At 50.8% G+C, this 22,989-nt stretch overlaps 1 protein-coding gene and 1 pseudogene across 17 annotated transcripts in view; both read right to left on the bottom strand.

Moving 5' to 3' along the window:
• Positions 1 to 22,989, bottom strand: part of LOC144124450 (uncharacterized) — a 425,125-nt gene that overhangs the window by 362,255 nt on the left and 39,881 nt on the right. The window lies entirely within an intron of this gene.
• On the bottom strand, positions 7,772 to 7,916 carry LOC144126421 (U2 spliceosomal RNA; annotated as a pseudogene).

Genomic DNA, 22,989 nt, shown 5'->3' with positions numbered 1-22,989 from the left:
GGCCTGCGCGCTCACGGGCCGGTCTCGAGGCGGGCGCGAGAAGAAAAGCGCGCGCTCCCCTCGAGACCGGCCGTGGCACGCTGGGGGTGTTTCCTGTCTGCCTCCCCTGCGCGATCGTGGCGCTACGACCCTACCGCTCCTCAGCCGGCGGACTGGACGCTCGCATGTGAAATGCGATCGGGTCAACGGGCAGCGAGATGATGAGGACGTGCATCACATGGGCTCCGTCAACGTTTGCTCGTGGTGACGGAATATCGACCTGAAGTGACCTGCTTTCCATCGGACACAGTCAGTGAAGGTGTTGTGCACCTCTACGCACCATTTTTCGGCCCTTTTCGTCCATTGAAACCGATTTTGGAAGATTTTCCTGTCGCGCCAGGCGTGGAACGCCGTCACCGGTTAGGCCTAACGCCGCCGGCTGCTCATCGCCCTGTTCGTCTCCGGGTCTACATCGTCACAGATGGAGTACCGCGTCGATGGCGAAGTGATTTCCCCAGAAGAATTCGAAAATGATCCACGGTGGTCCCGCGCCGTCCGGGCCCACAACAAGCTCTACCCCACCACGAAGCCGTTATCGTCCAATGACGCGTTAGCAGCGTCCAGTTCCCGGGCAGGTCCAGGCAAGCCCGCTCAACCGCCGCAAGGCGTCTACTCCACCGAAAATCAAGAAACACGCTCCACTTCCTCGTCTACCAGCTTCAGACCTCAAGATTGTGTTCCGCCCGGGCGGTGGTCTCGACCTGCGGCCCGTGAACGGCGGAGCTCTTCTCCAGCTTCTCTGCACTGGCGCAGAGATCGACTACGCGCAAGCGAAGAGCCAGGACAAGCTACGAATCAACCCTTACAATAACTCGTTCACCGTGAGTACGCCTTCGGAAGCCCGAATGAAACGATATGTCCAACTTCAAGAACTCCGGCTCCACGACCAACAGTATCCGATAAAGACAGACGTCGCGGCCCCCGACAACGCCGCCAAAGGGATACTCTACAACGCGGTATATAACCAGACTCAAGAAGATATTTTCTCCGACCTCGTGGCGCTGAACACCAGCCGCCACTTCACGATCGCCGACGCCCGCCAACTAGGCCGCACCAAGTCCATCTTGGTCACCTTTATTGACACCACGGAAGTTCCAAGACAGCTCGTCTTCTATGGCACCCTCTACACGTGTCATCCCTTCAAGGCGAAAGTTGAAGCATGCGTCAACTGCCGCAAGCCAGGCAGGCCATCGTGCTGATGTGTGTCCGAAAGAGCGCACCGACCTTTGTCCTCGCTGCAGTGCGTCTCATCCCATCAAAGAAACGCCGGATTGCACTCCCAAATGTATCCTGTGTGATGGAACGCACTTCACAGGGACGCGCAAGCGCAAAGTACGCTTCGAACGCTCCGGCAACACCACGCCGGTCTCCACTCTACGGACAACGCCCCCGGCGAGTCCACCACCGTCTTCGCCACCCAAGAGTCCCAGGGCGTCGCGAAGCCGCCAACGCTCCACCTCCCGCCCAAGAACTGGTCGCAGTCGCAGCCATTCCGTGTCCTTCCCACCACTTCCAGGCCAAAGGGTCCAGGACTCTTCGAAACAGGTAGGCTGGGGGCCGCAGTCTTCCTCGCTCGAGAAGGAAAACGCGGAGCTAAAAGCACAATTGTCCTCCCAGAGTCGCGAAATTGGTGCTCTAAAAGAGCAACTGCAAAACCTTTTAAGGCGTGAACACTCCCCAATGGCACTGCCCCCAGTGGTGCAAACCCGACACATCCAAACGTGCCCCGTTCCTCCTCCGTCTCTTCCCTCTCCGCCTCCTCCTCGCGCGCCACCTCACCGGCACGTGGGCTCCCCGCTAAACGAAAGTCCGCCGATGACGCCAATTCTCCCTCCCAACCAGTCACTGACAATCTTGTACACCAGGTGACGTCTTTCATGCAAGATTTTGAGAAACGCATGATGACGACGCTAAACACGTTCCGCTCCGAAACTCAAACGTGGATGAAGAACATTTTTGACCGCGTGGCGGCGCTCGAAACTCGCCAGAGCAATCTGGAGGCCAATGTCGCACAACTCCAAACTAAGATTCACGAGCCGCCTCCCAGAGGTCATACGCCACCCCCTTCATCTTCCGCTCTCTCCGCCATTGCCCAACATGGCTGCGACACCTCAACGCATTAAGGTGTGGCAGTGGAACTGCAGGGGTTTCCGCTCAAAGCGTGATAACCTGCAGCTTTACTTACAAACCCTCTCTAGCCGCGACGCCCCCGCGGTCATTGCGCTTCAGGAAACTCTGACGTCAGTCAAACTCCGAAACTACACCACATACGAACCTTCTACCCAGCCACAGACCAGGGTCGCCAGGCTCGTACATCGCAATCTCACTGCGATAGAGTACCCATTAGAGGTAGACGACATAGACGGTCTCCTGCTGGAGCTTCTCCCTCCCACACGCAAGTCACTTAGCCTCTTCATCCTCAGTCTCTATAGCCCCCAAAAGGTCCTCCTGCCCCACTTCTTGCGGCTTTCCGCAAGATGCTCTCGATCAGTTCGAACAACTCCCTGTTGGTAGTGGGCGACTTTAACGCCAATCACATCAGTTGGGGGTACCGCAAGAACTGTCGCAAAGGCACCTCCCTGTGGTCATTCATTCAGGACGAAGGCCTCTCCCTTCTGAATGACACCACGATCCCCACCCGTATTGGTTCCATGGAGTGTTCAGCACAACACCAGCCCAGACCTCAAAATTAGCAAACACATTCGCGACAGCCGATGGATCAACACGACCCACTCCTTTGGCAGCGACCATTATATCATTTCCACAGAGGTCAATATCTCTTCCATTACCTCGCCAAAACGACGAGGGACACAGGTAGTTGATTAGGACAAATTCCGCCAACTTCGGCGCCTAACCCCGAACACCATCATGGACCTCTCTGAATGGACCGCCAGTCTCAACCGCGATGTCGCCCGCGCTACCTCCACCATTCCCGAACCTGAGGACACGCCGGCTGCTGACAGCCGGCTCCTCATGTGGGAAGCACATGCCAGCCTGCAGAGGCGCTGGCTCAATCAAAAGCACAATCGGCCCCTCAAACGCCGTATCGCTCATCTCGTACGCGAGATTGAAACACATGCACGCGACCTGGCCCATCAACAATGGGGACAGGTCTGCGACCGCATGAGTGACAATTTATGCATCAAAGACGCCTGGTCCCTCCTCAGATATCTCCTGGACCCGGGTCACACGAAGGCCACCCAACGCAAGCATGTCACACGCATCTTGCACCAGCTCCCCCTCTCAGACGATGCACTCCTCCAAGCCCTAAAAGATCAATATCTCACCACCACCCCTCCCACCCCCTCCCCCCGTACACGGGAGACCCCAACCCGGAACTCGACGCGGACATCTCTCCGGCAGAGGTTCGGGCGGCCATGCACAAACTTCGGACCACGACTGCCCCCGGCGCTGACAGAGTCACCAACAAGGCGCTCCGCAATCTGGACGGCCAGTCCGTGGAGGCTGTTGCAGACTTGTTCAATCACTGCTGGCTAACGGGAACCCTCCCTTCGCAGTGGACTCATGCCCGCATAACTTTCATCCCCAAGCCAGGAAAGCCTCTTGAGATAAGGAATCTCCGTCCCATTTCCCTTACGTCTTGCATCGGCAAGCTCTTTGAGCACGTCGTCCTTGGTCGCCTCCAGGAACACATGGACGACAACCTCCTCTTACCCCAACGATGGTTGGTTTCCGTCCCCACCTCTCCACCCAAGATATCATGCTTCAGCGCTCAGAAGACATCCTCCACCCCGAAACACGAGGCGCAAGCGCGCGGTCCTGGCCCTGGATCTAAAACAGGCATTCGACAATGTACATCATTCAGCCATCTTGGACGCCCTGTCGTCCCTACACGTCGGCACTCGTACCCATCAGTACATCTCAGCCTTCCTCCGCCACCGCACAGCTGAAATCACTTTTGGCTCACTCTCCTCCCGTTTTCACCCTCGGTAGCCGAGGTACCCCTCAGGGATCGGTACTCTCCCCGCTTCTATTTAATATAACTCTCATCCCCATGGCAAAGGCTTTTTTTCAGCCATTCCCGCCCTCTCGCACTCTTTATATGCCGACATCACCATGTGGACCTCCACGGGTAATGTCGGCACCATTGAAGAGACACTACAAGCGGGGGCAGATGTGGTGAGCTCCTATGCCCATCAGGTCGGCCTTGCATGCTCTCCTCCAAATCGGAACTTCTGGTCCTTCGCCCCCCTCGGGGAAGACTGGACAAAAATCCCCCACCTGGCATCGATGTCACCATTGATGCCATTCGCATACCAGAGGTAGACAAAGTTCGCATCCTGGGGATGGTTCTCCAGAACAATGGCAAGAACACTGCCACAATCACCAAGCTCACTGCTACCGTTCAACAAATCGTTCGCCTCAGACGAATCGCTAACAAACACCGAGGCATGCGGGAACACAACCTCCGCCGCCTGATCCAGGCTTTCGTCCTTAGCCGGGTAGTATACTCCCTGCCCTATCTCTTCCTCTCCCGAGTAGAGGAGAACAAAGTCAACTGCCTCATCCGTCATGCGTACAAGACGGCCATCAACCTCCCCCAGCACACGTCGAATGAACGCCTTCTTAAGATGGGCGTACACAACACCTCGCCGAGCTCACCGAGGCCCATCGATCTGCCCAACTTGATCGGCTCTCCTCCACCCTAGCCGGCCGTCACATTCTTGACGCCATTGGCCTACACCCCCCTGGCTATTATACCCACACCTTCTCCCTCCCACACCGCACACGGGACCTCATCACCATTCACCCCCTCCCCGAGAACATGCATCCCGAGCATCACGCGGCTCGTCGTGCTGCTCGGGCTGCAGCCCTACAAAAACACTATGACGCACAGCCGGGGAGCGTCTACGTCGACGCAGCCTCTTACACCTCCTCTTCCGCCTTTGCCCTGGCGGTAGTGTCCAATTCGTACGCCCCTATTACGGCAGGCACTGTCATTGCCTCCACTCCTGCGGAAGCGGAGGAGGCAGCCGTAGCCTTAGCCATCGCTACTACATCGGCGACCCACATTTTCAGCGACTCAAAGACCGCGGTCCGTAACTTTGCGGAAGGCCGCATCTCCGAACCCGCTTTCCGGCTTCTAAGCCGGTCTCCCGCCCCTACCCGACCTATTCAGCTTCTCTGGGTCCAGGCCCACGCCAGCCACCCAGGTAACGAGGCGGCTCATTCTTTAGCTTGAGGTTTGGTCAGCCGAGCAGGAGCCGCCGACGCCTGGGGATACGCTCGAGATCGAATGATCGCGTATAACGACATCACTCTACACTACCATGAGCAAGGGCTAACGTATCCCCCACCGCACAAGACTCTCACTAAATTGCAGCAGGCGACGTGGCGACAGCTACAATCCCGCACCTTCCTCTCCCCTGCCCACTTAGCCCTGGTTCACCCGGGACTGTTCACGCCAGTATGCACCCTCTGCGGCGCTCCGAAAGCGGATTTTGCACACATTCCTTATTCTTGCTCTGAGCTCCTTCCACCAGCCGATTGGCAACTCACAGACCTCGAGCGATGGGAGGCTGCGGTGTCCAGTTCTGACCCGGCTGCCCAACGGCAGCTAGTGGACTGGGCTTTGGAAGTCGCTGAGAAGCATCACCTTCAGGCCACGACACGCATCCAAGAGCAATCCCATCACTAGGATGTAACAATTAAGGCTTGCTCTACTTTATAAAGTTTTTCACCACCGCCATGTGAAATGCTGCGGCGCGCTGGCGCTTTCGCTCGCTGATCGCGTTTTTGAAGCGCTGCAAACTGTTCTGAATCTATTCAGGCTAGTAGGTACTCAATCCGCAAGCCTGCACATGCCTTGCGCATTGATGTATTCGAGCTGCATATGACATTGTTTATGACCAAAGCTGATATGAATTGGTACCGTATAGTAATAGTCTGCCGCATATCGCTACAGATCATGGTCACTATTCACAAAGGGTGTACACTGCCCGTTCGACTGCTAATTGAAGCTAGCTCCATGGCAGTGCGAGATGCAACCATGAAGACGACTGAAACAAGAAAATTAGCCCTGTTGTCATACAGGTTATGTATTGGCTAAGAGACTTCAAGAAGAAACAAATACGCCTTCCCCCTGCATTTGAGCAATCTTAGTTTAAAACTGACCGTTTATTTCACTCCAAATTAAACTTAACTCCTAGAAATGCACTCCTACTTAATTACAACTTAAATTACTAATTAACCTACTGTCATCTGGTTTTGGAAACGTCAAAAACAAACCTCAATAAATTATGTTTTACAGAAAAAGGCAATAACGCACGTAGCTGGAATCGGTTTCACAGCCCACACCCATCCTTTCTTCCTTGACAAAATTGTCTTAGTTAACATTATGCACGAATATCCATATCCAACATTCTCGAACAAAAATTTTGAATATTGCAAAACGGCAAGGTACTAATTTATGGACATTTTGAAGGTAAGGAAATATTTGAAGGCACTGTTTAACAAATTACGAGAAGGTACGGAATTATAGACTGCTGCTGTACACTGTCAGCAGGATTTACAAAAAAGAAACGAAACAATCATAATCGCGTTTAGGTAATCGCAGATTCAACTGAATATGCTTAAATTGGACTACAAACGGTATATACAAGGAGAAAGTAAATTCAAGTTCGATTCAATCCTTGGTGGTTTATAGCATACACCTACATACATTTTACGTGCCAGTCTCACCTGCGCCACATATGCAACTTGAATTCATCGATTGCTTCCTAGCGCATTAATTGTTAATAGCTTCCGAAGCCGCATACATTTTGAGAAAGGTAGTACATGTGATTCGGCTGGAGAAGAACCTAAAATTTCGCCATGATGAGTGTCCATCCGTCAATTACCGCTTGCTTCCATCCACTCCGCCTTGAACCAGCATCTGCAGTACGTTTTCATTGAGAATGCGCGACAAGCAATAACCGTGCGAAATAAATTTACCAGAGTGCGAATAGTAGGTATAACCAATTTATCCCTCAATATCTACACTGTACCTGTTTTCTTGTCTGAAACTTGAATGTGACATCACTGACCTGACACCATCAGCCTATGGGCCCGCTTTGAGAAATTATTTACGGGCCGATCATCTGCACCAAATACGTGGTGTAGCGAAATTAGTGTTTTGTAAGGCATCCGTCGGTAATATTTGAAGGTATCGACGCTACATGCTGTTTTGGAAAGGTGACATACGTATATGATTCACTAAAAGCCCAAGGTTTCTACCGATCTGACTGAACCACCACCTATATTCTTGCGTGCGTACTTCCAGAGCTTGTTTAACCATCACATGTGGTTAGCCACTACTGAGAATGCGCGAAGAGTGATAAAATTCAACACAGTATAAATCGTGCATTGATCCTGGCCTACAATCGTTTTGATTCCTGAAATGGGAGGGTGACTTGTCGGTAATTTTTAAAACAGCCTGTACTATTTGAACAACTATCCTCTGCAGTTCTATCTCCATTGTGTACATGCCTGTATTGTTCCTGAGCTTTTTTTCCGAGGCGTCGATGGTCGTTAACCAGCGCTCGGAAGTGCGAAACCGGGCGCGCACCGCCAGCCGCCACAGGTGCGAGTGGCCCGCGAACGGTTAAAGTTGCTGTCTGTCTGTTGTTGCCAGGAAGAAAGAAAAGGAAAGTGCACAAGCCTGCCCACTGGCTCAAGACGAGCCACAATCGCTACCACGTGCAGATAGTAGGAGGGTTGAAAGATGGGATAGAAAGACAGGGCCGATCCCGGAGGCAGTGCAATACCGGGCCAACCGGTGGTGGAAGTGAAGCAACCTTCAAACCTTCCGCCACATTTCCAAAAATATGTACATTGGACCCGTAACAGATACTCTACGGGTTAAAGCCGCTCGATATTGAAAGCAGCGCATTTCAGTGAAATTTTCCGCCGCGCCGCGACCTCTCACACATCCTCCTCGCCCGACTGTCTGCTCGGCGCTTTTCTCAACGATGATTGGCCCCTCCAGCCGTCGCCCAGTCAACGCGCGGGAAAGGATCGTTTTTTTTGCGTTTTCTTTTTTCGTTGGCGCCATGCGCAGGTCGTCTGCCTCTGCTGCGGGTACAGCTCCGTTGAGTTACGCGCTGACAATTGGAACTCAACTTTTAGTGCCGCGTTATGTCCGACTGCAGTGCATTTCAGTGCACAAGCCGGAGTGAAAATGGCGTCGTGCTGTTCGCGATTGCTCGAGTAAAAAATGACATTAGCCGAAGAAAAAAGTGGATCCACAACATCGCCTTAAGGAATTTGTTCCGAAGAAGCACACCGTCCTCGGCGAAGTACTGTGCATTTCGTGGCACCTAAGCTAGCGTGCGTACTTAAAACGTTTCGAAATCATCAGATCATCACGAAATGAAAGAAAGCTTCTGTGAGCAATTGAACAGAGTAAGATTGGCTGGGTTTCCAGAGGATGTGTTGTTTCCAGCTTCTAGCAAGGTGCTCAGAAAAGTCGGGTTTCAATAGGTCACTTCTTACGGGTTCAGAGGAGGAGAAAAAGAAAAATATTGATCAACTAAAAGATGTGGGTGACAGATATGGTGTTAATGTTCTCTTCTCTGCCCCTGAAAAAGTTAGTAGTGGTTGTGCGAAGGTTGCTGCGCGCTCTAGCAGCGGCGCATGCAGGTGATAAAAGGAAGCGGTGCACCGTAAACCACGATGTCAGATGTGCAAAGGGAGTGGTTTATCACCCTCCCTTCTCTTGTGGCCGGACCTATATCGGTCACACGGGCCTTAATGTGCGCCTGCAAGAGCATTTTTTGTCCTTGAAAAAGTCGCCTTCATCCAATCTCGTTAAGCACTGTTCGCAATGCAGCGGTGACAAGCCTTTGCTTGAGCAAACCAAAATCTTGTTTCGACACCCTAATCAGCCAACCAGAGAGGTTTCAGAGGCCTATCACATCCGCAAGAATCAGCACACGTGTGTGGCCGACCCCATGGTGGTTCTGCATCAAAAGGAGTTTTCTTATCTTGACACGCCTGATGCACCTGCGTGAAGGCTTTTGTTTTGTTTTCTCTCTTTTTGTGTGCTTCTTGAATAAGCGCTTGTGCTGTTTGGTCTTCCTTGTCCGTTTTCCTGAGTGCGCTTTATATAATTTTACAAGTAAATACTCGTACTTCTGACCTGGTGCAAAATAGAAAACATGTTGATTTTCGTAGCGTCCCAGAGGTTTAGCATGGTAGCTTTACCGCCTTATACCGTCTTTTGTCTGGGGACGATAAAGGATGTTAATTTTTAGGGCGATTAAGCCACTCGTTCCACGGTCGCGACTGCGCCCAACTCTACCGCGATTCCGAGATCTAATGCCACCCGAAGAGCGAGTCACAGAAAAGGTGCCTTTTCGAGCGAGCTTTAACTTGTCACAGGGGAAGTTATGATAACTGCATTGAATGGTGTTTTGAAATAACATCAGATTCTTTAACTCCGTAGTTTATAAAATATATTACCAATCGTTTTCCTGGCGCTCACTTAGTCACGGAATGAATACATCATTTCTGATCGCGATTTATGTATGAATGAATTGTTGTATGAAGTTGTATGAATTTCGCCTATTACAGTCAATCTACTTTTCCTCCCCTGAAGTTACTAACCTTCTAAAGTCCTTGGCATCCTTAGAGCGACGAAATATTAGCGTGCAAACAAGAAATGTTGATGCGTGGGCAGTTCCTCATTTTCGTACATTTTATAAATATCAGTCACTTACCCATAACCTCCCTACAATACTAAACAAATATAGACACACAGTGGGCTTGAACAAAAAACAATTACATTCCTGTTTTGTGCAGTTGTGATCCATTAATTTTTGTTTGTTGTTTCCGCGTATGTGCTTTTCAGTTGTTTTATTTTGGTTTCAGTTCATTACTGGTAGCTTTATGTGATTGACATCATTATTACCTGTCACAGTAACTGTTTTATTATTTCCCTATTACTGTCTACCTATGTACTATTCATCTATTATGTTTCTATTCTTTACGCTGCTGCCTTGTAATGGTCTCCTGGGCCTCGTCAAGCTTTTGTGTAGCTTTTAGCCCAAGAGACCATCCAGTTGTCTTCTGGAAAATAAAGATGTATGTATGTATATTATTTTCATGCGAATTACGAAGGTGAGTGATCCAGTCGCAGAAAATGTGAGAGGTCACAAAACGAACTATAAAGTTTATTCCCTCGTTTATGGCATCTTCGCTTTCGCTTTGGTCAAAGAAATGCGGCACTGAAATCAAAGAAATTACCTCACAATTTTTGACGACCACACTGCTAAAAAGCGTAATTTATAAATTTGTACTCAATATTTCGCTATAATTTTTCGTCACGAAACTAGATTTCAGGGCTAGGAAAGAAAATAATTCTAGAAATCAAAAATTTTAACCAAATCGACCAGCTTGACAAGAGGACAAGTCGGCCTGGCTGGTGCGTGGTCATGCGGCTAAAAACAGCGCTAAGCGAGACAGGAGATCAGGGACACGACGCTGTCCCCACTTTTCGCAGAGCGCGACACGTACGTATGTCAGGAGACGATGAGCGCATGTCTGCTCCGACGAAACAAGGCCAGCGCTTCCCCTCACTATTGTCCTAGTGCAGAGTGCAAAACTAGTGCAGTGACACTAGTGCAGAGTGTCAAAACTTGTTTTATTCAATGCCTAGGGCATAAATAAACGGCAGGAACGCTTTCTACATGTTTACTACTAACCATATATACAATACAGTGGAAAACTATTTCCCTTTATAGGCCGCACGTGGCCAACGCGAGCTCGTGTACTTCAACAAATTATAAGTTGGAAGCATCGACCATTGCTATGATTCGCAGAAACTGGAAACGCGCCTACAAGCCTTGAAAACCCGCGCTCAACACCTATCCGCGACGCCACTCCCCGACCTTTTGCCTACCACGAGCTCGCTAGCGACTGCAGCGCCACCTCGTTTGTTTACAACCATGCAGGAGGTTTCGCATCGATGCAGTAGCGCACAGCGCTTCAGAAGTCGCTTGCGCTGTAGGCCAGTTTGTGAATACGGGGGTCGCTACAGCAGTATCTTCATCTGTCAGTAGATGGCGCTAGGAAGAACGCGCGGCTGTTTTTGTTTTTGTTTGTTTTTGGTACGGGTGCCCAGCCTAGTGGTGCCCGCCCGTTACAAAGGGCAAGGCCTTAAGTATTTATTTAGCTAAGCCCCTCAATGGACTAAATGTAACGACATCTCCACCCTCCTCCAATTTGTTGTTACGTTTTCTGCCTCTTATCCGGCCGCATGGCACGGGAGGTACAAAATTACTTACCCGAATAACTGCCCCGACCCACGTTGCACCGCTCTATCGGAACTTTTCGTACTGCGATCGCTTTGATCGCGGTGCACACGGTGGAAGTGGAGTGAGCGAGCGAGCTCGCGGCACTATAGTGAATGTCTCGCAGTCGTGTTTTCAAACCGGCGTCTTTTGCCCAATCTTAATAAAAATTTAACTCTGCCAAGAGGAAGTGGACCGACATGCGACTAGATGTGCGGCCTAGGCTTTATTTGAACGGATGGCAGTTTTAATGCCCCTATAACATATTCTCTCAAAGGCGTGTTCGCTCGTGCAACGGGCTGTGCTATTCAGTGATAGGTGATTACTCGTCTGAATTTCAATTATTTTATTTCAGGAAAGCTTGAAGATTATTTCGAAGTTAATATACCTCGGACACCTCGCAGGCTACCGTTAAAAATATCCGACTGACCGTAGCGACGTAATGTTTGCTTGTAAATAGGCGAATAGGAAGCCCTATAGTTTCGCACTGTAACACGGTTGTGATAAGAATTTTGATGTAGGGTTAATAGTTTGGGTTGGTTAACAGCAACCAAAAAGGCATTTAAACGCTGTTTCGTGAGCAACTACCGCGCCGCACGAGTCATTCGAATGCTGCTTGTTTAGGTGATTATCATCTTGGGTCAGCGTATGCAATCATGGCTTCTAAGAGAACATTGCTTTCCCTCTTGTAATCTCCATGCCTAACGCGCAGTGTCCTGGACTGCCGCAGTTAATCGCTTTCGGTCTAAGTAGTGTGCAACAGAAAAAAACTCAAATGATGAAAAATCGAAACTCGAATTTACTCAGTCCTCTCTGAAGCAAACACGTTGGTTCGTTTAGGAATCGCGAGCAGCATGAACAGCGATAACCACCCCTTTGGCGTCGATCGAGTTCGTGAGCGACGCAGTCCAACTGCCACAAAGCCAATACGTTCAGGGATGCGCCAAACATGAAAGATAGACCTGCACCGCGAGCTGTATGTAGGCTCAAACGGCAAGAACCGCCCTTTTACTATCGAATTCGTGAGCGAAGGAGTTCATCTGTAACGACTCATATACGGCAAGCAATGCGCGCAACATCAAAGCTAGACGTATATAGGATGTACAGCGGGTATCAAACAGCGAGAACCGCCTCTTTAGTTTGGGGTTCGTAAGCGAAGGAGTCCAACTGCGACAAAAATTCCTGCAGCAGTGCGCAAGGTTAAAGCTAGACCTCCAAAGCGAGGAACGTAAACATGGGGGCTCAAACAATATGAAGCGTAACTTTCAAGTCGAGCCTGCGAACGAGTCTGACTGCAACCACGTCGACACGCAGCGTAATGCGCGCAACATCAAAGCTGCACCAGCAGAACCTAGCAGAACTGGCACGGTGGGCATAAGACAGCAAGAAGCACAGCTTTCATAGCCTGCGAGCGAACGAGTCCATCTACAGCTATGCCAAACAGCATATACTGCGAAGAAAGACTGCAGTCGCTCGGGTTTCGCACCAAATCACCCGAAAAAAAAAAAGGACTGACAACTGAAGAACGGCCACTCACCTCGCAAAGTGGCGGATCCAGCACATTATCGAAGTTTGCCCGGCCGATGCTGTGCATCGAAACATTTCGGCGAGCCGCTTTGCTTGTTCCGGACGGAATTACAAAAACTCTTTTCCCACTGCCTCCTCGGTTGTTGCATTCACACGCGCAACAGAAGCTCGGCATCGCCGCAACGGGTAGACGCTGTCAAAGATGCAAAAACACTTCCCGCCAAAACATAATAGGGTGGAACTTTGGGCTTGTTGGTGCATCACTTTTGAAAAAGACAGCGCATGAAGACAGGACAGTGCAGAGACAACACAGGACGGGCGCTATAGCGCTCGTCCTGTGTTGTCTCTGCACTGTCCTGTCTTCATGCGCTGTCTTTTCCGCCAAAACTGTTGCACAAAAAGAAAACGAAGCGCGACTTCTACCCCGGCAATGGCGCCGGCGTCTGCTCCGGGGCAAAAAAGCGTGCGCTAACACGTGACCACGGCGCCTCGGCCAATGGGAGGCTCGATTATCCTGCGGAGCACTAGGAGAGGAGGAAGCCGGCGAGTTCAAACCTTTGCGTTACTCTGCTTCACTGAGGGGGCTTTACGAACGGTAGGGTCACCGCGCCCCTAGCGGCGGCAGAGAGCGCGACTCGCATAGGCGAGCCCCCGTTGTCGGCGCGCTACAAAAGAACGCGCACACTTCTCGAGACCGGTTGTGCTAGTGGAGACCACTGACAGGAAAGAGGAGTCAGACTTCTTTTATGCGCACAGAAAGACGACACAAAAAGACAAGGTAGACAGGACGCATCTGTGCTTTCTGTGCGCATAAAAGAAGTCTGAGTATGAACCAACTAGGCCCACAACGTATATTACTGGAAGAAGGAGAGACCGTTACTATAGTGCCTAGAATATACTGGTTAGTGTGCTCAGCGCGTTCCCCGCACTATGCGAGAGGGTGGCTCCTTCCGTGATGCCTGCCCGCTACTGTCAATAGAGGGCGCTGCTCGTCGGGAGGGTGCCACAGTCGCAGCTCCGCTCGCTGCGCTGACTGGTCGCCGTCGATTTTGGCGCGTGTATGAGGTTTCCACGTGTTTGAGTGGTTGTTTTGCGGCCCTCCTACTTCTGCGCATGTCTTGTGGCTGCCCTGTCATCAAGCGCGAAGTTTCGTAAGTTCGCGAAACAAATGCTAGTGGCGCAGCACGATGTCAAAGGCAAAGCGGCAGTGCAAGGACGAGTTTCGTGCCGCTTTGTCGGAGTGGTTACAATGCCGAAAATAACAGATGCGCACATAAGACCAAATAATTTTGAAAAGATGAAGGTTGACCTCGCATTTCAACTTTTTGGAGATGAGGTAATTAAGGGGCTTTTCCTGCACCGCCGGCATGTGGAGACTATATACACTCGGGTGCAACCAACAGAAGACTGTCAAGCTAATCAATCGTTTGATACGAGTAATGACCTCCAGAGTAACCAACCGTGCACTTAAGCTAGGCAGCCCGTAGATGCGTTTCTTGGAAGACTTTTTAGGATATCGGGACAAGTGGGAAGAACATGCTAAACCAGCTGGAGGTAGTTTTCTATCGGAAAGTACAGCTTCTGGGTTAAGAGTGACAATAACGAGCACTCTAGGCTTGCACCAATGTGGGTTTCAAGTATATATTAACATCCCGTTTAAGCCAAGACAAATTACAAAACCTCTTTGGGATCATTACATAATCGTCGGGAGGTAACGATCACCCAACTGCCTCGCAGTTCCTGGTGACTGTCAATTTGATGGCATTTTACAACCTTGCCAAGTCTCCACGAGGAGGCAACTGCTCCCAGGATGTCCAAGCACTGCTGAATCCAAGCGACACCAGTATAGACATCTGCTAAGAATGTTTTAGATTCTATGGACAGCTTAATGGACCGAGGAAGGGTCGATGAGGCCGAGGACGTAATTGACACTCTGGCTGCAGAAAGTGACCGTACAGGATGCACAGAAAATAAAAGCAACAGTGCTCTACTTTACTATGTAGCGGGCTAGGTGGCGAGAACAATTACTGCAAAAACAGCTTGCTCCAGGTGTGCTGCTCACCTTTGCATAAGCAATGCTGCAGCAAGCGCAAATGCGGATACATATTTCACTAGCTACTTTGACAAAGGCGTGCTCATTTACAGAAGAAAGCTCTACGTGCAATACTCAACGTCGGTTCAGATATAAAGACATGCGACTTATTCCGCCAGTTCAATGCCGTAAAAGTATCTGAAATGTATAATGCTAGGCTGGCTGAAAGATATAAGGATCTAAGACAAAATGTGAATTACTTGCGTGACACGGCACACCTTTCGCTAAATGTACAAGTTTACCCTAGCAGACACAGCGAACTGTGGTATATTCCAGCATTCCGCACAATATATGGTACATATAGCCTAGCAAATACGCTGCCCCGTCTTTTAAATAAGTTTCATGCTGCAAAAATTGATGTATCACGAGCATGCCGCAAAAATATACAGGATGCATGTGTTACTTTTTAGATTTCACCATGCTTTCACTACTTCCTTATCTCTTTCGTTCCATAAACTGTTGACCTGATTTGAATAAGCAATGACATGTTTTTCTCTGAAGTATATTTTTCTGTTGCTTTTTTTACCATTTTTGTGTACGCTTCATTTCCTCGTTGTCTTTTCTAATGATTTATGTGTATGTATGTTGCCTGCTGCCCTGCATAGTAGGGGCCGAGGGGCATGTCAAGCTACGTACAATTTCTGGCTTTTTTCCCTCTACCCTCACCATGTATACATAGAAAATGAATTGAATTAAGTCAAGCCTTATCGAGTGTTGTAAAGCTCATGGAAGATAGCTTTACATCATTTTTGAGCAAGAACAAGTTGCACATGGAAAGCTTACCTGAGCATGCCAGCCTTTTACATTCCCTAACGTTTCCAACTCTTGGTTGCCCCGAGCATCAGAAGCGAACACTGGCAGCTGTACTAAAGTTCTATGTTCTATTGAGATTTGGATTATTTGTCAAGGGTCTTAACAAGGAGCGAGACGGACAGCGAGAGCGACTAAAGCTTCTAAAGCTGCGCCACTGCAATTGAATACACGTTTTTCGTAGCTTGTGTTCGCTAAAAAGCATTACCCTCCACTCTCACTGGCCCCTTTGATTAAAAATGCTGTATTCGCTTCATTAAACCAAATCTGTGTTTTGTTAAATTTGTGTTTTCTTTAGTTTGGATTCCACCAACCGTTTGCGCTCGCATGTGCGTTTATTTGGTTGGCGTGTGGTTCCCGTACTGAGCTTTCAAGCTGCGGAAATCTGTACGAAGCAGGCTAAAACGTTACATTATTCCTAAGCACCTGAAATAGATGTAAAACAAAGTATTAAACGGGAGCCGAAGCAACGCGCAGCACACTTTCCAACTCTGAGCAGCGCGGCGCGAGACCGTCTCGACCCGCTGCGCGCGCTCACCCTACACCCTCCCGCACCACAGCGCCGCTATGCGGCCGCCGCCGACAGGCATCACTTCTGGTGCCACCGCGCCGCTCGCGCTGAGCACACTAGCCAGTATATACTAGGCACTATACCGTTACGTCGCATATTTTGAAGCCGGCTCCCCCCCCCCCCCCTACTTGACCGCCGTCTCAGCGCGCTAGCGCATGCGCAGCAGAGAGTGCAGCAGACGATGCCGCTGCGCCCAGCGTTACTATTGGCTGGGCCATCGGCCAAAGACTGCCAGTAGTCTTTGCGAAAACACATGACATCTGGCACACTTTTTGACATGCAGCTCGGATAGCGAGGGCCTCTCCTGAATTTTCTTTCCGCCACGTGATTAGGCACATGCGGTCTCCAATATTCTAGTTAGCTATACTACATCACAAACGGCGTTTTTTTTTTCAAACAATAAAAAATCACAAAAAGAACACACAAATAGCCTCGCACTATGAACTCGCTGAGCAATGGTGTGCATTCAGCCATACAGTATACAGTCGGATACAACTTTAGTCTGCAGTGAAGCTACGGCCACATAGAGGACAGCCGCATAGAATTCATCCGCGACAAAAAGTAGTCCGTTGTTAAAACTTTACTTGTGACCTAAACAAAAAGTTAATCGTAGGAAAATGTTATGAGCTCTAGAATTTTGATACCTGGCTTGTTTCATAAAATTAGGCATTAAAAAGCTGATTCCGTTTACTTTTGTGAATGGCTGAGTAATACAGTACGCCACGGACTGTGGCCCAGTGTTAACTGCTGCTTTGTTTTTAAGTTGCAACCTACTATAGTTAAAGCTCACGACAATTTCACTGAACACAACAAAATAAATGAAACACTACAATACATTGCAACACGAAATCTAGTGCAGATGGCGGCTGTTACGTTTCGCCTACGACGCGCGGTATAGCCGGCGCGGATGCAACGGACGCCGGGGCTTCGTTCAAAGTGGCGGTCATTTTGACCCGTTCATCGCTGCCGCAACGCCTCCCGCCAAGCGCGTCCAGGCAGGTTTCAACGCCACGTGTCGTCGTGTGTGCGTGTGTGTGTGTGCATGTTGGTGCCCACGCTTGTCAAAGCGCGGCAGCCGGGGAGAGGAGCTCCCCAACTGGGAGGCGAGGAGGTCTGACCGGCGCCGGCCCGGCGGACGCGCACGTCACGTCTGAACATGAACGAGCGTCGCCGTATCGGGCGACTCATCCCAAGCCGTTCCTTCTTGCCCTCGACTCCGAGGGTATAAAAGCCGCTGCCCCGGACGCCTGAGAGAGACTTCGATTTCTTCCTTCGAGTAACGTGGTCGCCCTGACCGGCTGCTCTTTTGCGATGCCAGAATAAACAAGTTGTTCTGTTGCCAGTCGACTCATCCTTTGCCGGGACCTTCGGATGTTTCCAGCTTTGCCCCAGGCCGCCAGGCCAACGCTACCCTTGGGGCTTGCAACCCATTTGCAACAACTGGTTGCCAGCGGTGAGATCGCGACAACGGAGGCCAGCAGCGAAGATATGCGGTCAACTGTATGCTGAGCAGCACAACGACCATCCGGGAGCAGTGCAACGAGCCCTGTGTGATGACTGGTTGCCTGCAGCGGAACGACTGCGCTGAATTCTTGGCTGCGAGGTTTGGTGAGTGCGGGACTTTCTTCTTCTGAGTTTTGCCAGGCTTTTGTTAGTGTCAGAAACAGAGCTGGTATTGTGTTGTCGTTGCTGCCGGGTTAGTTTGCGGCAAGACAATAGTAGGCAGTAGAGAAAGCAGCATTCGGAGCAGCCATGGATTTGAAGTCGTTGCGCAAACCGAAATTGCTGGAGCTTGCAAGAGAGTTGGGTATGGATGTCTCAAACTCAGAAAACCAGAACTGCTAAGGGCTATTCTTGAGTTGGAGGCTGAGGATGACGAGCTGTCGGAATGCCTTGAGACCATTTAGGAGAGGGAGCAAAAAGAGGAGCGCGAACGTAAAGAGCAAAAAGAGAAAGACGAGCGCGAACGTAAAGAACAAAAAGATAAAGAGAAAGAAGAGCGCGCTTTGGAAATGAAGCGTCTCGAGGTAGAGATGGGACGCGCTCGTAATGGAAGTCAGGCACACGGTGCAGGAGAACGGGTATCGTTCAAAATGACTGACCTGATGCGGCCGTTTAAGCTTGGAGAGGACATTGGTTTGTTCCTGGTTAACTTTGAGCGAACGTGCGAGAAGCAGGGGTTCTCTCGGGAAACGTGGCCACAGCGCTTGCTCTGTTACCCGGCGAGGCGGCCGACGTAGTCGCTCGCTTGAAGAGAGAGGAGGCAGAGGATTTCGACCAAGTGAAATCGAGTCTGCTAAAAAAGTACAGGCTGTCAGCGGAGGCGTTCCGTCGGAAGTTTCGGGAAAATGAAAAAGGCAGAAGTGAGTCATATACAGAGTTTGCCTACAGGCTTATGTCAAACATGCAGGAGTGGCTCAAAGAAGAGAAAGCGTTTGGTGACCACGAGAAAATTCTGCAGTGTTTCGGGCTGGAACAGTTTTATAGTCGGTTACCTGAGAACGTGCGGTACTGGGTCTTGGATAGGCCAGACGTTAGTACAGAGGCTAAAGCTGCCGAGCTAGCCGAGGAGTTTGTGACGCGTCGGGCTCGCGGAGCTAAGGACGGTCAAAAGGGTGAATTTGGCTCCAAGTCTGAGAGGCCGAAGTTCACACCCATGAGAGCAAGGGGGGACACACGTAGTGCGGATGCGAGTGAAAGCAGTCCGACCGAACGTAACGAGACGGCGGCAGCCGAAGCCGAACGCAGAAAGCGGTTCGAGAGGAGGCAAGCGCGCGTGTGTTATACGTGCCAGAAGCCGGGTCACTTTTCAGCGCAGTGTCCAGAAACAAAAAGAGAAGTCGTGTGTTTGTCATTATACAGCACTGACGAGAACATGAAGCTTCTCGAGCCTTACATGCGAGACTTCCTCGTGAACGGGAAAGAGTGCCGAGTGCTTCGTGATTCCGCAGCTACAATGGATGTAGTTCACCCCTCTTACGTAGAACCCGATATGTTCACGGGCGAGTGCGCATGGATCAAGCAAGCCGTGGAAGCTCATAGCGTGTGTCTGCCCGTAGCAAAAGTGCTTATTGAAGGACCTTTCGGAGCACTTGAGACGGAGGCCGTAGTGTCATCTATGCTGCCCCCCCAGTACCCGTACCTATTTTCGAACAGGTCCGATCACCTCCTGCGCGAGAAGGGGCTTTTGTTTGGTGAGGCTAGCGTTCAGGCCTTAACCAGACCGAGAGTTCGGGAGCTCGCTGCAAAGGCGGTAGTTGCGGGGCCGACGTTGTCGAACAATTAAAAAGGGTCGGAGGCGCAGCAAGCTGATATTCCGAGCACGTCAGAACTGGATAAAATTGAGCCTGTAGCGTTGAAGGCACCAGGTACTGGAGAGGAAATGCCCGACAAGGGAAAGTTAGAAGAGCTTCCGGTCGAGATTCCGGGACTAGGCTCAGTGACGAACAGGGAAGACACTGATCAGGTCATTAGTGACTTAATAATTAAAGCACCGCTGTCGGCTGAGCAGAAAACCGAACTACACCAACTCTTACAAGAGTTTCAAGGTCAGTTCTCTGAGAGGCCTGGTAGGACTTCTGTCCTTACTCATGATATAGAACCTACCTCCCCAGAGCCAGTACGATCCAAGGCGTACCGGGTGTCACCCCGCCAGCGCGATATTATGGAGGCTGAGGTAAAGAAAATGCTACAGCTCGGTGTTATTGAGGCGGGTGAGAGTGATTATACCTCCCCTTAGATTTTAGTTGAGGTACCGGGCAAGGAACCTCGTCCTTGCGTCGACTACCGCAGGCTTAATTCCATCACTAAGGATCAAATTTATCCGATCCCTAACATCGAGGAGCGCCTTGAGAAAGTTAGTAGCGCTCAGTTTATTTCCACCCTAGATCTTGTCAGGGGTTATTGGCAGGTTCCACTTACAGAAGAGACTAGTAGGTATGCGGCGTTCATTTCACCAATGGGAACATTCCGTCCTAAAGTTTTGAGTTTTGGTTTGAAGAACGCGCCATACTGCTTTTCAAGCCTCATGGACAAAGTGTTGCGGGGACAGGAAGAATTCGCTTTACCGTATTTAGACGACGTAGCGATATTCTCCGCATCCTGGTCTGAGCATATGGCACACTTGCGGGCAGTGCTAACCCGGCTGCGCGAAGCGGGCTTGACAGTCAAGGCTCCCAAGTGCCAATTAGCACAGGCCGAGGTTGTCAACCTCGGTCACGTGATTGGACAGGGTCGGCGCCGCCCCTCTGAAATAAAGGTGGCTGCTGTGCGAGACTTCCCGCAACCGCGCACGAAGACCGATATTCGGTCGTTCTTAGGTGTCGCCGGCTACTATCAGAGGTACATCCCCAGGTACTCCGATATCGCGGCTCCCCTGACGGATGCTCTAAGAAAAACAGAGCCCCAAACAGTCGTCTGGGGCGAGACAAAGGAAAGAGCTTTTAGCGCCCTAAAGAGCGCCCTAACAAGCCAGCCTGTGCTACGATCGCCAGACTACACAAAAGGGTTCGTTGTTCAGTGCGATGCTAGTGAGCGAGGCATGGGCGTTGTACTGTGCCAAAGGGACAATGGAGAAGTGGAACACCCCGTCCTGTATGCTAGTCGTAAGCTGACCTGTCGTGAGCAGGCGTACAGCGCCACCGAGAAAGAGTGTGCGTGTCTCGTGTGGGCCGTTCAGAAATTGTCATGCTACCTAGCCGGCTCGAGGTTTATCATTGAGACGGATCACTGCCCTCTCCAATGGCTGCAGACCATCTCTCCCAAAAATGGCCGCCTCCTGCGCTGGAGCCTCGCTTTGCAACAATATTCCTTTGAGGTGCGTTACAAAAAGGGGAGTCTCAACGGTAACGCCGATGGCTTAAGTCGAAGCCCCTAACGTAGGAATCCGCCTCAAAGTTGTTTGTTACTGATGTTTTCTTCCTGAGGCAGGATTTTTAACATATTGCTTTTGTTTAGTGTTTCAAAGTGATGATGTGCTTTCTTGTGCAATTTTCCAATTTGTGGACGCGTTCTGAGTGCTGCTTCACTACTGTAAGGAACTAGGCAGTAGTATAAAAGGGGAAAGAGCCTGGCAGAGCTTAGTGAGGGTTGTCTCGTGCTTGCTGACTGAGCGGTTGCGTTTCGGCGTAGTTCTAACGCTTGCTGGGAACGAGCACAAAAATGGCAACTCTCCCGAAGTCACTTTGCAGTGTCCTGTGTGATCCTGAACCTGAGAACGAGGCCTTCTCTGTGCGCTGCGCTCAAGCAACGTCGAGGGACGATCGGTTTCGATTACGAGCATCATCGAGCGACATCCCTCCGGACAGCGGATGCAGTCCCCTGACCATCGGGATCTCCTTCTCCCGGAGGGGCGGTCTGTTACGTTTCGCCTACGACGCGCGGTATAGCCGGCGCGGATGCAACGGACGCCGGGGCTTCGTTCAAAGTGGCGGTCATTTTGACCCGTTCATCGCTGCCGCAACGCCTCCCGCCAAGCGCGTCCAGGCAGGTTTCAACGCCACGTGTCGTCGTGTGTGCGTGTGTGTGTGTGCATGTTGGTGCCCACGCTTGTCAAAGCGCGGCAGCCGGGGAGAGGAGCTCCCCAACTGGGAGGCGAGGTCTGACCGGCGCCGGCCCGGCGGACGCGCACGTCACGTCTGAACATGAACGAGCGTCGCCGTATCGGGCGACTCATCCCAAGCCGTTCCTTCTTGCCCTCGACTCCGAGGGTATAAAAGCCGCTGCCCCGGACGCCTGAGAGAGACTTCGATTTCTTCCTTCGAGTAACGTGGTCGCCCTGACCGGCTGCTCTTTTGCGATGCCAGAATAAACAAGTTGTTCTGTTGCCAGTCGACTCATCCTTTGCCGGGACCTTCGAATGTTTCCAGCTTTGCCCCAGGCCGCCAGGCCAACGCTACCCTTGGGGCTTGCAACCCTTTTGCAACACGGCTAACACAAAAGTAGGCTAGAGAAGAGTCTCAGGCATCATGAGCAGACCTCGAAGTAGGACTGCATGGTCTATAAAAAATGTTAGAGCTCAAACAGGACAAAAATTCTTCGCCGGTTTAAAATCCTTGTAGCCGCTTCCTGCATTCCAGGCCAGGCCAAACTAGCTGAGCACTCACTCGACGACGGCGTCCGATAAGGGTAGTTAACAAAAGAGTGCCAGCTCGGACATCAGTGGGCGTACGTCGGCTTGCCGGCAACATGTTATGAATTTCCCACGCTTCCCCAGACTTCACTTCAACCGGGTATCCTCTGCCAGACAGCGGACTTTCGTTTGGTGTAGGCGCGACGCTGACTTTATTGCACAAATTGAACTTGTAGCTACAAAAGCAGCGAATTAGCGACGGACAAAATCGAAGCAGTACTTTGCAATTTTTGCTTTGGGAAGGCGCCATTCGCTCAGGACCTTTAGTTTCGCAGGAGGCCTCTTCAGCGCACTTTTAATGCACGCATAAAATTGCGCCACTTATCCAACAGAAAACGATTGTCAGAAATAAGCCGTGTCGAGGCTTCCGAGATAAAGAACTCCCATGGATGGATTGGACGGACGGACGGTGTTGAAGGTGGGGATCGGGATCGCTTCTCGACACAACCTCGGTCAAGATGACGCCCGCTCCGTCCAGGACAGGAGTGCCGCTGAGTGAAGGATTCGTTAGTGGAGGAAGAAGACTTGG

Source organism: Amblyomma americanum, chromosome 3 (genome assembly GCF_052857255.1).
Source record: "Amblyomma americanum isolate KBUSLIRL-KWMA chromosome 3, ASM5285725v1, whole genome shotgun sequence".
Classification (NCBI taxonomy): domain Eukaryota; kingdom Metazoa; phylum Arthropoda; class Arachnida; order Ixodida; family Ixodidae; genus Amblyomma; species Amblyomma americanum.
The sequence above is the reverse complement of the archived record's forward strand: the minus strand, read 5'-3'. Positions and strand labels throughout refer to the sequence as shown.